At 36.6% G+C, this 14,116-nt stretch overlaps 1 non-coding gene across 1 annotated transcript; it reads right to left on the reverse strand.

Annotated features, from left to right (window-relative positions):
* Positions 1 to 1,610: 1,610 nt before the first annotated feature.
* Positions 1,611 to 1,682, reverse strand: TRNAN-GUU (transfer RNA asparagine (anticodon GUU)). Its single transcript has one exon. It is a non-coding gene; the product is annotated as a tRNA-Asn (tRNA).
* Positions 1,683 to 14,116: the final 12,434 nt, after the last annotated feature.

A 14,116-nucleotide genomic window follows, 5' to 3' on the forward strand; every position in this document is an offset into this window, starting at 1 on the left:
CTTACCATCTATCTATTTATTTTTTTAGTTATTCACTAGAGCAATTATGATATTGAAGTCAATTCGGGGCAAGTGTTCGGATCTATTATGACATAGCGATTAGGTGCTCAACGGACCTTTTTAAATCTTTAACCACTTTCCAGGTCTCACGAAAAAATGTTTTTTTTTATAATCTCGTGCATTCCTATCCTATATAAATAGGTAAGTGTCATATGCATCCAAGTGGATGCATATAAGAAATGAAATAGTTTAATTACTCTACTCTAATTAGAACTACTTTAATTAGAAATCAAAACATAACCTCATTGATAATTAATACCATCAGGATCATTCCAATATCTTGTCTTTATCTCTATTTATAGATTTAGTTAACTTTAAAAATGACTAAAAGTCTCTAGTCTCTTTTTAGCTATAGTCTCTACTCTACTCGATTCCTACATCCTTCTTGCTACCCTATATATATGACACGATAAAAAACTCAATATAATTTTTTTGTTACAAAAGGAAGGGATATAATGAAATTTCTTGATTGGATCTTTATCAGGGCGAGAATACTGTTATTTGATTTTATTTATTTAATAACCATTTGCTGGACGCAACAAACCTATTGTGATGAATTAAAAAGGGAGAGTGGTATTATTCGAACCGTCTCGTTATCTTCAACCAATTTTGTGCTTCAATATAATTACCTGGAGTAAGCGCTATAGCTTGTTTCCAATACTCAGCAGCTTGATCGGACCAAGCCTCTACAATTTCAGAATCACCCTGTCGAATGGCCTGTTCTCCACGGTCGGAATAGGTAAATCAATTCCTTTCCTTAGAACCGTACTTGAGAGTTTCCTACCTCATACGGCTCAGCAATCAGTTATTTAGACGGATCTATAAGCTCCCGTTTTGAACATAAAAAATTTCGATCTGGTTCTGACAAAATCAACAGTAAATAAATACATTGTAGACACCAGACGAATCAGTGGTTTACCAGAATTTTTTTATAATTCATATACTTCTGGATCTGTTCATAAGAAATGGTCCAAGAGACTTTGATTTATTTTTGAGCAAACAGAATAATGCAAATCATACATCTATCTTACATACTAATATGAACTAATTAAAATAAAATGATAACCAAAAATATGGATGTTAGAATAAGTATTAGTGAGATTTGTTAGTCCTAATTAAGCACTATCTAGTATTCATTTCATTGAATTTTTCATTTACTTCTATTATACTGTACTTATTCTTTTTTATTATTTATTATTTCTTATATTATTTTTGTCAGTTTACTCTATTATGTCTAGTTACTATATTAGCCAGTCTTTTTTGTCATCTTAGATCTAATTTAATTTTATTATTATTCATATTACCAACGTATAATTATACATGAATTAGACATTATATTAGAACTAGAGTTAAAAGAAATTTATACCTTCTACTTTATCGATTTATCTAAAAAGTATATAATAAATTAATAGATTTTTAATTGGATTTTTTTGGAGTTTATAAGTTCTTTTTGTGTTTATTGAAGATATATTTCTGTAATGAGTGAAAAGTGTGTCAAAACGGGACCTTTCATTCAATTCTTCATTTTTGAATAAAAAAATGAATCAAATCTCCCCAGGTAGGATTCGAACCTACGACCAATCAGTTAACAGCCGACCGCTCTACCACTGAGCTACTGAGGAACAACGAGTGATTCGATCCCATAAAGTTCAACTACCGTTCTCAACCCACGAACAATATGAGTTCGAAGCTTCCTTCGTAACTCCCGAACTTCTTCGTAGTGGCTCCGTTCCATGACTCATTTCATAGTGAATCTCAAAGCGTCTCTATTTCATTATATTATATCTATATCCCAATATATCCCAATTCCATTCATTTAATATCTCTTTGGTATCATTGACATAAGGGATGTAATTTATGGTTATGGTCTTTTTCTTTCTCTATTTAGAGTCTATTCCATATAGAGTCTATATGGAAGTGAAAAAATCATCATATAATAATCGAGAAGTTGCAACACAAAAGAAAGGGAGGAGATTTGTGATGATTTTGAATTTTTTTCTATTAGGTAATCCATTATCTTTATGCATGAAAATACTAAATTCCGTTGTTATAGTTGGACTCTATTATGGATTTATGACCACGTTCTCCATAGGGCCCTCTTATCTCTTCCTTCTTCGAGCTTGGGTTATGGAAGAAGGAACCGAAAAGCAGATATCAGCAACAACCGGTTTTATTATGGGACAGCTTATGATTTTTATATCAATCTATTATGCGCCTCTGCATTTAGCATTGGGTAAACCTCATACAATGACTGTCCTAGTTCTACCATATCTTTTGTTTCATTTCTTCTGGAACAATAACAAGAACTTTTTGGATTATAGATCTACTACTAGAAATTCAATACGTAATTTCAACATTCAATGTATATTCCTGAATAATTTGATTTTTCAATTATTCAACCATTTCATTTTACCAAGTTCAACACTAGCCAGATTGGTCAACATTTCTATGTTTCGATCCAACAACAAGATGTTATTTGTAACAAGTAATTTTATTGGTTGGTTAATTGGTCACATTTTTTTTATTAAGTGCGTTGGATTAGTATTATTCTGGATACGGCAAAATAATTCCATTCAATCTAATAAGTACCTTCTTTCAGAATTGAGAAATTCTCTGGCTCGAATCTTTAGTATTCTCTTTTTTATTACTTGTGTATACTATTTAGGCAGAATGCCTTTACCTATTATTACTAAAAAACTGAAGGAAACCTCAGAAACAGAGGAAAGCGAGGAAAATGAGCAAGAAAGCGACATAGAAATAACTTCGGAACCAAAAGAAACTAAACAGGACGAAGAGAGATCCACCGAAGAAAACCTTTATTTTGGTTCCGAAGAAAAAGAAGATCTTTACAAAATAAATGAAACGAACAAAATCCCAGTGAATGGAAAAGAAAAAACAAAGGATGAATTCTACTTTAAAGAGACATACTATAAGGATAGCCCAGTTTACGAAGACTCTTATCTTGATAGGTATCAAGAAGAAGAACTTTGGGAATTAGAAAGTAAAGAAGATCAAAATCTTTTTTGGTTTGAAAAACCGCTTGTCACTTTTCTTTTCGACTGTAAACGATGGAATCGTCCATTTCGATATATAAAAAATGATCGATTTGAAAATCCTGTACGAAATGAAATGTCACAATATTTTTTTTTTACATGTCCAAGTGATGGAAAACAAAGAATATCTTTTACATATCCACCGAGTTTATCCACTTTTTCAGAAATGATAGAACGAAAGATATCTTTGTACACGAGCAAAAAACAATCCCACGAGGATAATTATTGGGTTTATACTAATGAACAAAAAAAGCACACCTTGAGCAATGAATTAATAAATCGAATAAAAACTCTAGAAAAAAAAACATGATCCCTTGTGCTATATGTGCTCGATAAAAGAATCATAAAATGCAATGATGAAAATGAAAAGGAATGCTTGCCTAAAGTGTACGATCCTTTTTTGAACGGACCATATCGTGGAAAAATCACAAAATTATATTCACGTTCAATCAGGGATGATTTAATAACTTCTACAGATGCAGAGGATTCCATAGAAATAGTCTGGATAAATAAAATTCACGGTCTACTTCCTAATGATTCCCCCCCAAAAGAATTTGAATATCAAAAGAATCTCGTTGATGGAGAATTTTTATCGACAAATAGTGGTCATTCCTTAACCTCAATTGGCGAAGTCCCCTTGAAATACCCCCCCAGTCTTAATTTGAAAAAATTGTCTTTATTGGCAGAAGAAAAAAGAATTGATTCAGAAAAGCAAGCAAAATGTTTGCAATTGATATTCGATGTAGTTACAACTGATTACAATGATCAAACAATTAGAAATAAAAATAATCAATTGATTTTTCCTGGAATAGAAGAAATCAGAAAAGAGGTTCCTCGATGGTCATACAAATTAACAGATGATTTTGAAGAACAAGAGGAAGAAAATGAAGAAGAATCAATGGAAGATCATGAAATTCGTTCAAGAAAAGCCAAACGTGTTGTAATTTATACTGATAAAGAGGAAACTACTGACGCTATTAGTAATACTAGTGATAGTGATCAAGCGGAAGAGGTGTCTTTGATACGTTACTCACAACAATCGGATTTTCGTCGGGATCTAATCAAAGGATCCATGCGTGCTCAAAGACGTAAAACAGTTACTTGGGAAATGTTTCAAGCAAATGTGCATTCGCCACTTTTTTGGATCAAATAGACAAAACATTCTTTTTATCTTTTGATATCTCCGAAATGATGAATCTCGTTTTTAGGGGTTGGGTGGGTAGAGACTCGGAATTTGAAATTTCCGATTCTGAGGAGGAAGAGACAAAAGAAAGAGAGAAAAACAAGGAAAAGAAAGAGGAAAATGAACGTATAACAATATCAGAAACTTGGGATAGCATTATATTTGCTCAAGCAATAAGGGGTTCGATGTTAGTAACCCAATCGATTCTTAGAAAATACATTGTATTGCCTTCATTGATAATAGCTAAAAATGTTGGCCGTATGTTATTATTCCAATTCCCTGAGTGGTACGAGGATTTGAAAGATTGGAATAGAGAAATGCATGTTAAATGCACTTATAATGGTGTTCAATTATCAGAAACAGAATTTCCAAAAGATTGGTTAACGGATGGTATTCAGATAAAAATTCTATTTCCTTTCCGTCTAAAACCTTGGCGAAAATCTAAAGTACGATCCCATCATATAGATACAATGAAAAAAAAAGGAAAAAAAGACAATTTTTGTTTTTTAACAGTATGGGGAAGAGAAGCGGAACTCCCCTTCGGTTCTCCTCGAAAACAACCTTCTTTTTTTCAACCTATTTGGAAAGAGCTAAAAAACAAAATTCTAAAACTGGAAAAAACATTTTCTCTTTCTCTAGTTCTAAGAGTTTCTAAAAAAAAGAGAAAAGGGTTTTTAAAGATTTCAAAAGAAAAAACAAGATGGGTTAACAAAATAGTTCTAGTTATAAAACGAATAATGAAAGAACTTGAAAAAATAATAAACCCAATTTTCTTATTTGGATTCGGGAAAGTAAAAGTATATGAATCGAACGAAAATAGAAAAGATTCTATAATCAGTAATAAGACTACCGACTAATCAACCATTCGAATTCGATCCACGAATTGGACAAAACATTCACTTATAGAGAAAAAAATAAAGGATCTTGCTGATAGGACAACCACAATCAGAAATCAAATAGAACAAATCACAAAAGACAAGAAAAAAATAGTTGTAACTCCGGGTATAAGTATTAGCCCTAATAAGACAAATTGTGCTGATAAAAATTCAGAATTGCAAAAACATATTTGGCAAATATTCAAAAGAAAAAGTACCCGATTAATACGCAAATTCTACTACTTTATCAAATATTTCATTGAAAGAATATACAGCGATATCCTTCTATGTACCATTAACAGTCTTAGGACCAATGCACAGCTTTTCCTTGAATCAACAAAAAAAATGATCAATAAATTCTTTTACCACGATGAAACAAATCAAGAAGGGATTGATCAAACAAATCAAAATACAATTCACTTTATTTCGACGATGCAAAAGGCGCTTTCTAATATTAGTAATAAGAATTCAACTATTTATTGTGACTTATCCTCTTTGTCACAAGCATATGTATTTTACACATTGTCACAAGTTCAAGTTAATAACAAGTATTACTTGAGATCTGTATTTCAATATCACGGGACCCATCTTTTTCTTAAAGATAGAATCAAGGATTATTATGGGACACGAGGACTATTTGATTACAAACCAAAGCATAAGAAAGTTGATAAGTCTGGAATGAATGAATGGAAAAACTGGTTAAAGAGTCATTATCAATACAATTTATCTCAAACTCAATGGTCTCGATTAGTACCACAAAAATGGAGAAATAGAGTCAATCAACGTTGTACAATTCAAAAAAAAGACTCAATAATATTGGATTCATATAAAAAAAACCAATTAATTCATTACGTGAAACAAAATTATTACGGAATAGACTCATGGACAGGACAAAAAGAAAAATTAAAAAAAAACTACAAATATGATCTTCTAGCACATAAATATATGAATTATGAGGATGGAGGGGACTCATATATTTATGCATCGCCATTACAAGTAAACAGAGACCCAAAAATTCCATATAATTTCAATACACAGAAAACACAGAAACCCGAATAATTTTATGCACTAGTAGGTATAGATATTAGTGATTATCTAGGAGAAGAATCTAGTCTATATGGAGAAAAAAATTTGGATAGAAAATATTTTGATTGTAGAATTCTCCGGTTTTGTTTTAGAAAAAATAGCGATATTGATACCTGGACTAATATGCATATTGGTACCAAGATTAATAAAAATACTAAAGCTGGAACACATAATTATCCAAAAATTTATAATAAAGATATTTATCCTCTCACGATTCATCAAAAAACAAAACCATCCAATAAAAGAAAAAAACTTTTTGATTGGATGGGAATGAATAAAGAAAGGCTATATCGTCCCATATCAAATCTGGAATCTTGGTTCTTCCCAGAATTTGGACTACTTTATGATGCATATAAGCTTAAACCATGGATTATACCAATCCAATTTCTTCTTTTAAACATTCATAGAAATACCAAAATTAGTCCAAATAAAAACATCAACGGAAATGATCTTAATCTACGATCTAATAAAAAAGAATATCTTGAATTAGAGAATCAGAACCAACAAGAAAAAAAACAAATGCTAAGCCAAAGAGATCTTGGATCAGATACACAACAAGATATACAAAAACAAAAGAAAAAAGAAGATGTTGAAAAAAATTACACAGAATCAACCTTTAAAAAACTTAGAAAGAAAAAACAATTAAAGAGCAAGAAGGAAGCAGAACTAGATTTTTTCCTGAAGCAATATTTCCTTTTCAAAGTAAGATGGGATGATTCTTTGAATCAAAGAATGATCAACAATATCAAGGTATATTGTCTACTACTTAGACTGATAAATCTAAAGGAAATTGCTATATCCTCAATTCAAAGAGGAGAGATGCGTCTAGATGTAATGTTGATTCAAAAGGATCTATCTCTTACAGAATTGATAAAAAGGGGAATATTTATTATTGAACCGGTTCGTCTCTCTATAAAATGGGATGAAGACTTTCTTATATATCAAACCATAGGTATTTCATTGGTCAATAAGAGTAAACAACAATCTGAAACTGATAGAAGATATATAAAAAAATATCTTGATGAGAATCCTTTTGAGAAATCTATTTCACGACATAGCACTATGCTTGTGAGTGAAGATAAAAAAAATTGTTATGATTTATTTGTTCCTGAAAATATTCTATCTACTAGACGTCGTAGAGAGTTGAGAATTCTAATTTGTTTGAATTCCTGGAAGTGGAATGTTGTAGACGTAGATAGAAATCTAATCTTTTTCAATGAAAACGACATAAGGAACTGTGGACAGTTTTTGAAAAAGGACAAGCATTTTAATACAGATCCAAATAAAAACAAATTAATAAAATTAAAATTGTTTCTTTGGCCCAATTATCGATTAGAAGATTTAGCTTGTATGAATCGGTATTGGTTTGATACCCATAATGGTAGTTGTTTCAGTATGTCAAGAATACAGATGTATCCACAATTCAGAATTTATTGATGGTATATTTTATATACTATATAAAGATATAATATAGTGTAGTGTGTAGTGTGTGAGTGAGATATTCAATATACAAAGGCCGAAAGATATACACATATGTTATGTTACATTATGATACATGATACTGAATTTAATGGCTTATCAACTGAATCTAGAAATGAATCGGCAAAATCCTCTTAGGTACAATACAAAGAAATCATTCTCTTTGTTGAGTGCAGAAATGTATTATACCTTTCTATCCAAATCAAATTAATAAAAAAAAAAAATTCAATCAAACAAATTTGATTTGGATAGAAAAAATCGTATATATAAGAGTAAGAGGAAACCTTTTTTGTATATACCAGAAAATGACTGACATTATTTTTTCTGATCAGTAAAATAAAAAAAAATGGAAAAATCTTTTTTTATGGTAAAAAATTCATTTATCTCAATTATTTTGCAAGAACAAGAAGAAAAAGAAGAAAACAAAGGGTCTGTCGAATTTCAAGTAGTCAGTTTCACAAATAAGATACGAAGACTTACTTCCCATTTGGAGTTGCATAAAAAAGATTTTTCATCTCAGAGGGGTTTACGAATAATCCTGGGAAAATGTCAACGGTTGCTGGCGTATTTGTCAAAGAAAAATAGAATACGTTATAAGAATTTAATTGGTCAGTTGGATATTCGGGAACCAAAAACTCGTTAAGTTAATGCCAAGATTCGTTTGAATTTTTATTTTGACAAACCTCCTTTTATTGTCGAAAGTTAACTCAAATTTCTGAAGCTGAAATTGCTTTTTGTATTTTAGTTCATTTCTGTAATATGTATATGTGATGAATCAAGAAAAAGAGATATGGATTCGGGGAAAAAATATATGGATATGAGTGGACCAACTAGAAGAAACGATCTTATGATAGTCAATATGGGTCCTCAGCACCCATCGATGCATGGTGTTCTTCGATTAATCGTTACTTTAGATGGGGAAGATGTTATTGACTGTGAACCTATACTAGGTTATTTACACAGAGGCATGGAAAAAATTGTAGAAAACCGAACAATTGTGCAATATTTACCTTATGTAACGCGTTGGGATTATCTAGCAACTATGTTTACAGAAGCAATAACTGTAAATGCTCCCGAACAATTAGGAAATATTCAAGTACCTCAAAGAGCCAGCTATATAAGAGTCATTATGTTAGAGTTAAGTCGTATAGCTTCTCACTTGTTATGGCTTGGCCCTTTTATGGCAGATATTGGTGCACAGACTCCTTTTTCTATATTTTTAGAGAGAGAATTAATATATGATCTATTTGAAGCTGCTACAGGTATGCGAATGATGCATAATTATTTTCGTATTGGAGGAGTAGCTGCTGATTTACCTTATGGTTGGATAGATAAATGTTTAGATTTTTGTGATTATTTTTTAACAGGAATTGACGAATATGAAAAACTTATTACACTAAATCCCATTTTTGGAACGAGTGGAAGGCGTAGGTATTATTAGTGGAGAAGAAACAATAAATTGGGGTTTGTCAGGACCCATGTTACGAGGTTCCGGAGTCTCCTGGGATCTCCGTAAAGTTGACCAATATGAATGTTATAATGAATTTGATTGGGAAGTCCAATGGCAAAAAGAAGGAGATTCTTTAGCTCGTTATTTAGTACGAATGAGTGAAATGAGGGAATCAATAAAAATTATTCAACAGGCTTTAGAAGGAATTCCAGGCGGACCTTATGAAAATTTAGAAGTCCGACGTTTTGATAGAACAAAGGATTCCGAATGGAATGATTTTGAATATAGATTCATTAATAAAAAACCTTCGCCCAATTTTGAATTGTCAAAACAAGAACTTTATGTAAGAGTAGAAGCTCCAAAAGGAGAATTGGGCATTTTTCTGATAGGCGATCAGAACGTTTTCCCTTGGAGATGGAAAATTCGTCCTCCAGGTTTTATCAATTTACAAATTTTGCCTCAGCTAGTTAAAAAGATGAAATTGGCTGATATCATGACGATACTAGGTAGTATAGATATTATTATGGGAGAAGTTGATAGTTGAAATGATAATTGATATAAGAGAAGTGCAGACTATCAATTCTTTTTCTGTATCAGAATTTTTAAAAGAAATTTATGAACTTATATGGCTCTTTGTCCCTAGTTTTGTTCTGACAGTAGGGATTGTAATAGGTGTTCTAGTAATTGTATGGTTAGAAAGAGAAATCTCTGCGGCGATACAACAGCGTATTGGACCTGAATATGCGGGGCCATTAGGAATTCTTCAAGCTTTAGCAGACGGAACCAAACTGCTTTTTAAAGAGGATGTTCTTCCATCTAGAGGGGATAGACGTTTATTCAGTGCCGGGCCTGCAATAGCAGTCGTAGCCATTTTACTAAGTTATTTAGTAATTCCCTTTGGATCTCACCTAATTTTAGCCGATCTGAGTATAGGTGTTTTTTTATGGATCGCCATTTCGAGTATCGATATTTTGAGCACAGAATATCGACTCTGTATCAATAAATAATGGCTAATGGAATTCCTATCTAAGGGAAACAAAATAAGTGAATGGTGGGTGGCTCATCAGAATGGGTAAGGGTAGGTAAGGGATGTTGGGTGGATAAGTAATACTTAGATAGCTTACTCCCAATAACAGATGAATAAGTGGAATACACTAGAAGGACTAGATAATGATGATCATGATGATAGTGGAGGAAACTTTTCATGACTGTGGACTACATAAGTGCTTGTCTCATAAGCATGATATGATGAATGTAGTGATAAATAAATTCCTCTAACTAATGGGCATATGGCTTCTGGAACAAGAAACGCCATATTTTTTCTTCTTTTCTTCCTTATTCTTCTTCTTCTCTATCTCTCTCTCTCTCTCTTTTGTAAAGGGTTGAAAAAATTGGAAGCATATAAACAAAGAGGTGTTTGATCAAGTAATATCATAAAAAATGACTCTCATGCTCTCAATAAGAATGATGAGATGATGTAGATGAAGAAAAAGGGAAGGATAATAGTTAGAAGATATCATGAAAGAAGGATGTGCAAAGGAAAGAGGGGGAAATTTATGGGCGTAAAGCATATCAAAAGTAATAAGGGGTGTTGGTATAGATGGGTTTCTATGAAGATAAACAATAATGGGCGAACTGCTCAAGGTAGGCTAGGAGAACGGGCAAAGCTGATATATATGTTTAAAATATGATTTAAGGTGGCTCAAGAAAATTGATTCTGTGCTCTAAGACTTGATGAAGTGTTCACCCCTAACCCAAGAAAAATTCCAGTTAACAAGCATCCCTTTCATTTGAGAGACTCAGCTAGTGGAAAGTGGTATGATGGTGGTTCACTCGGCACTCAACCTAGAAAATAGTACTTCAACCCCTTTGATTTTAATGTATGTTCCTCACCTACCAGATATCCTAGTCTCTTAGGAAGAGATCATGGGTCTAGAATTATGATTCTTACCATTAAGAGGTATACTTGATCTGCTACAAGAGCCTAACTTCTATGCCCATATTTCAAGGATTTAAAATGGAGTAACTTCCCAAGGTGAGGTTAGTGTAAATGAATGGAGAAATCTTGAAAAAAAAATACTGGATCTTTGAAAAACTCAGTTTATCCTCCAACTTGATTTTATTCATGAATTTGGAAATTTGATGGCATGGCACAGCCCGAGCCCCAAGGAACGTCATCGGAGACGATGCCGTCGCCAATGACACTGCTGTCGACTCGCGTTTAGTGTGCCCGACAAGCCAAGGCGACGACGCAAATGCCTGTATTCAAATATCCAGGATAAGGGGCATCTTATCGTTGTTTTTCCGTTGTTTTCATCCTAGTTTTTATCCGTGTTTTGCTGCATTTCTCAACCTCATTGTCCGTCATTTATATTGTTGTTCCATTCTTTGTCTTTTGTATCATCTTTGTTGTAAGAGTGGAAGTCCATTCATAAGGACCTTCCCCTCCACTTCCCCTCTATTTTCCCCTTAGATGGGTCTTAAACTTCTTTATTCCCCTGTTGTTGTTAGGGGCCCAGTCCTAACCTTCCGCTATAAAAGGAGAAGGATGGGCGCCCTAATGCCCGGGACTTGTATAATTTTCAAAGAATCGTTGTGTTGAAGTTGAACAGGTTCCCTTCATAGCTGAAGGAAGCGGAGAAGGTTGGAGGAATAAGGTACAGGAGGGTAAAGATCTGGAGGGAAACAAGAGGGTGTTGATCGATTCGGTGGCCATCGCGCTCTTCCACATCCCGCACAATTTTCCCCTCATTAATGGCGCTGGGTGCAACGAGGACATGGTCCCCCTGTGCTGTCCAGGTCGCCGCACAGCGACTTCGGTGTTGAAAGAACTCACGGGCTGTGCACCTGTGTGAGACCTTGAGAATTCGCCCGATGCGTGAGAAGACCCACGGGGCTCCCGCCTAGACTTTGCACTGTTGTGTCACTGAGGGCCTGCCGAAGGCGCTGGCCATCCGATCACGTTATGCCTGACAGACGGCCAAGTCACAAATGGGTGGGGGTTCTTCGAACGGTCCTTGCCCCTCCCCCATCGCTAGTTCACCGACCGATTGACAAGTTGATCTGCCCGCAGTCAATTCGACCGATGGACGCGATCTGCCTCTACCGTTTCTGCTCTATTGGACCTTGACCAGTAGATCCCACTCCCTGATCGGGTTTTACTGGGTCAGCGGTACAATCCAAACGGGGACCATCGGCTTGCCGTCCCTCACTTGACCACGTCTCTGCACCAGACAAGTGTTGACTGGTCGAGCCCCTCTAGTGGAAATATTGCACGGGCGATGGATAGCTACCCACCGTGGCCGCTATCTCCAATCCTCCTATTATTGGCTCACTCCCTGCGGCTGTTAGTCCTGCCGATTCCCTTCTCCGGTTCCTCTCACCCCGACATCACCCGCACTCGCTTCCGTCACACATCACAAAAAGGAGGATTCGCAAGCATCGACAAGGTACGTCTCCCTGCCCGCCATCTCTTATTTTCTGCGGTGCATTTTCAAATTGCCTCCTCCGTGCTCAGGTAAGACTAAGGTGAGAGGGATAGGTTGAGTGATAACTGTGATAAACTAGAGCGTCTTTCCCTTTGGTACGAGTTAGGCTCGTGCGTCACGTGTGGGCAAATCCAGCGGAGTTGCTCCGTTCGGCGCCGTAATCATCCTCGCCCCTTTGGACGAGGCTTGAGAGGTCTACTCCCACCACCCCCGGGCGACTTCATCGACCCCGAGAGTCAGTATTCTCTACTAGTTGGCCCTTGCACGTACCATAATTAGTTCATTTCCATTTAAGGATTTTCGATCGGACGACGCCACTGCCGTAGACCGATACCATTATCCTTTAATGGCACCAAACTATCATATTTGGTGTCCGTCGGACAACGTCTTCGACGACGTTCGACATCAACTTGGTATCAGAGCACGGCTGTGGTCGCCCGCAGCACATCTCCGACGCATCATCGACATCATCCACATCGCATCGCATTTTGAAAACTCATATAGGTACCCTAGGGATGGCCATAGAAATGGGATCGAGCCGGAAGGCCCAACACGGAGGTTCTACCTCCCTGCGACATTCCGAACCGTCGCACGATGAGAGAGGCAACCCCAAGGCCCTCTTGGAACCCCGTCCCATGACATCTGTGGCTGGTCGGACACAACCACCTACGGAGCCCGCGCTGATCGCACCCATTGAGACGGGTGCCCTCGAATTGTCCGTGCCACGCAAGCACACCCATGTTCCCCGTGGATGCCGACGATCCCCACGCAGTTCCCCGCCATAACTAGGTGATGCACCCCCTAGTGACATCGAGGATAGGGTGACTACGAGTCGCCAACCGCACGAGAAATCTCCTGTTGACGAGGCCACACCCCGGACTGCCATCGCCCGTGGCTGAGGAGCAGGATGCGGACAAGGAGGATCGCGTCGACAGCACTGACCCTAGGAGGATCCTTCCAAGGAGCCAGGGAAGTATCTCCACACCATGGCAGCCATGGTTGAGCGCGTGTAGCAGATGTTCACACGCCCACGATCACCAGTACCTGATGCCACACTAGCACCCATGGCTCGAGAGCAAGCCCGCAACCTGCTCCAGGTCGCGCGACACATGGACCATCCAAGGAACCCTTATGATGATGACGAGTACGAGGAGCACGACCGAAGGCCATTCGAGATGCTACGAGTAAGGTGCCCCACCCAAGACCCCACGCGACCCACAGGATGTCCATGCTTGGGATATGAGACACCCACGGGACGACTATGCCCGTGGATATGCGGCCGATCGACCGGCCCGCTTGGACGACTTAGTTCGACACTGAGATTGTGAGTTCGACGCTGACCTACCAGCCCACCGTGGCAACCCCGTTCAGCCTCGCGATCGTAGGTATGGCGCCGACCCACCAGCCCGCCATGACGATCACGTCCGGCCTCACCACCGCCG

The sequence above is a fragment of the Wolffia australiana genome, chromosome 1 (assembly GCF_029677425.1).
Source record: "Wolffia australiana isolate 7733 chromosome 1, ASM2967742v1".
NCBI lineage: Eukaryota > Viridiplantae > Streptophyta > Magnoliopsida > Alismatales > Araceae > Wolffia > Wolffia australiana.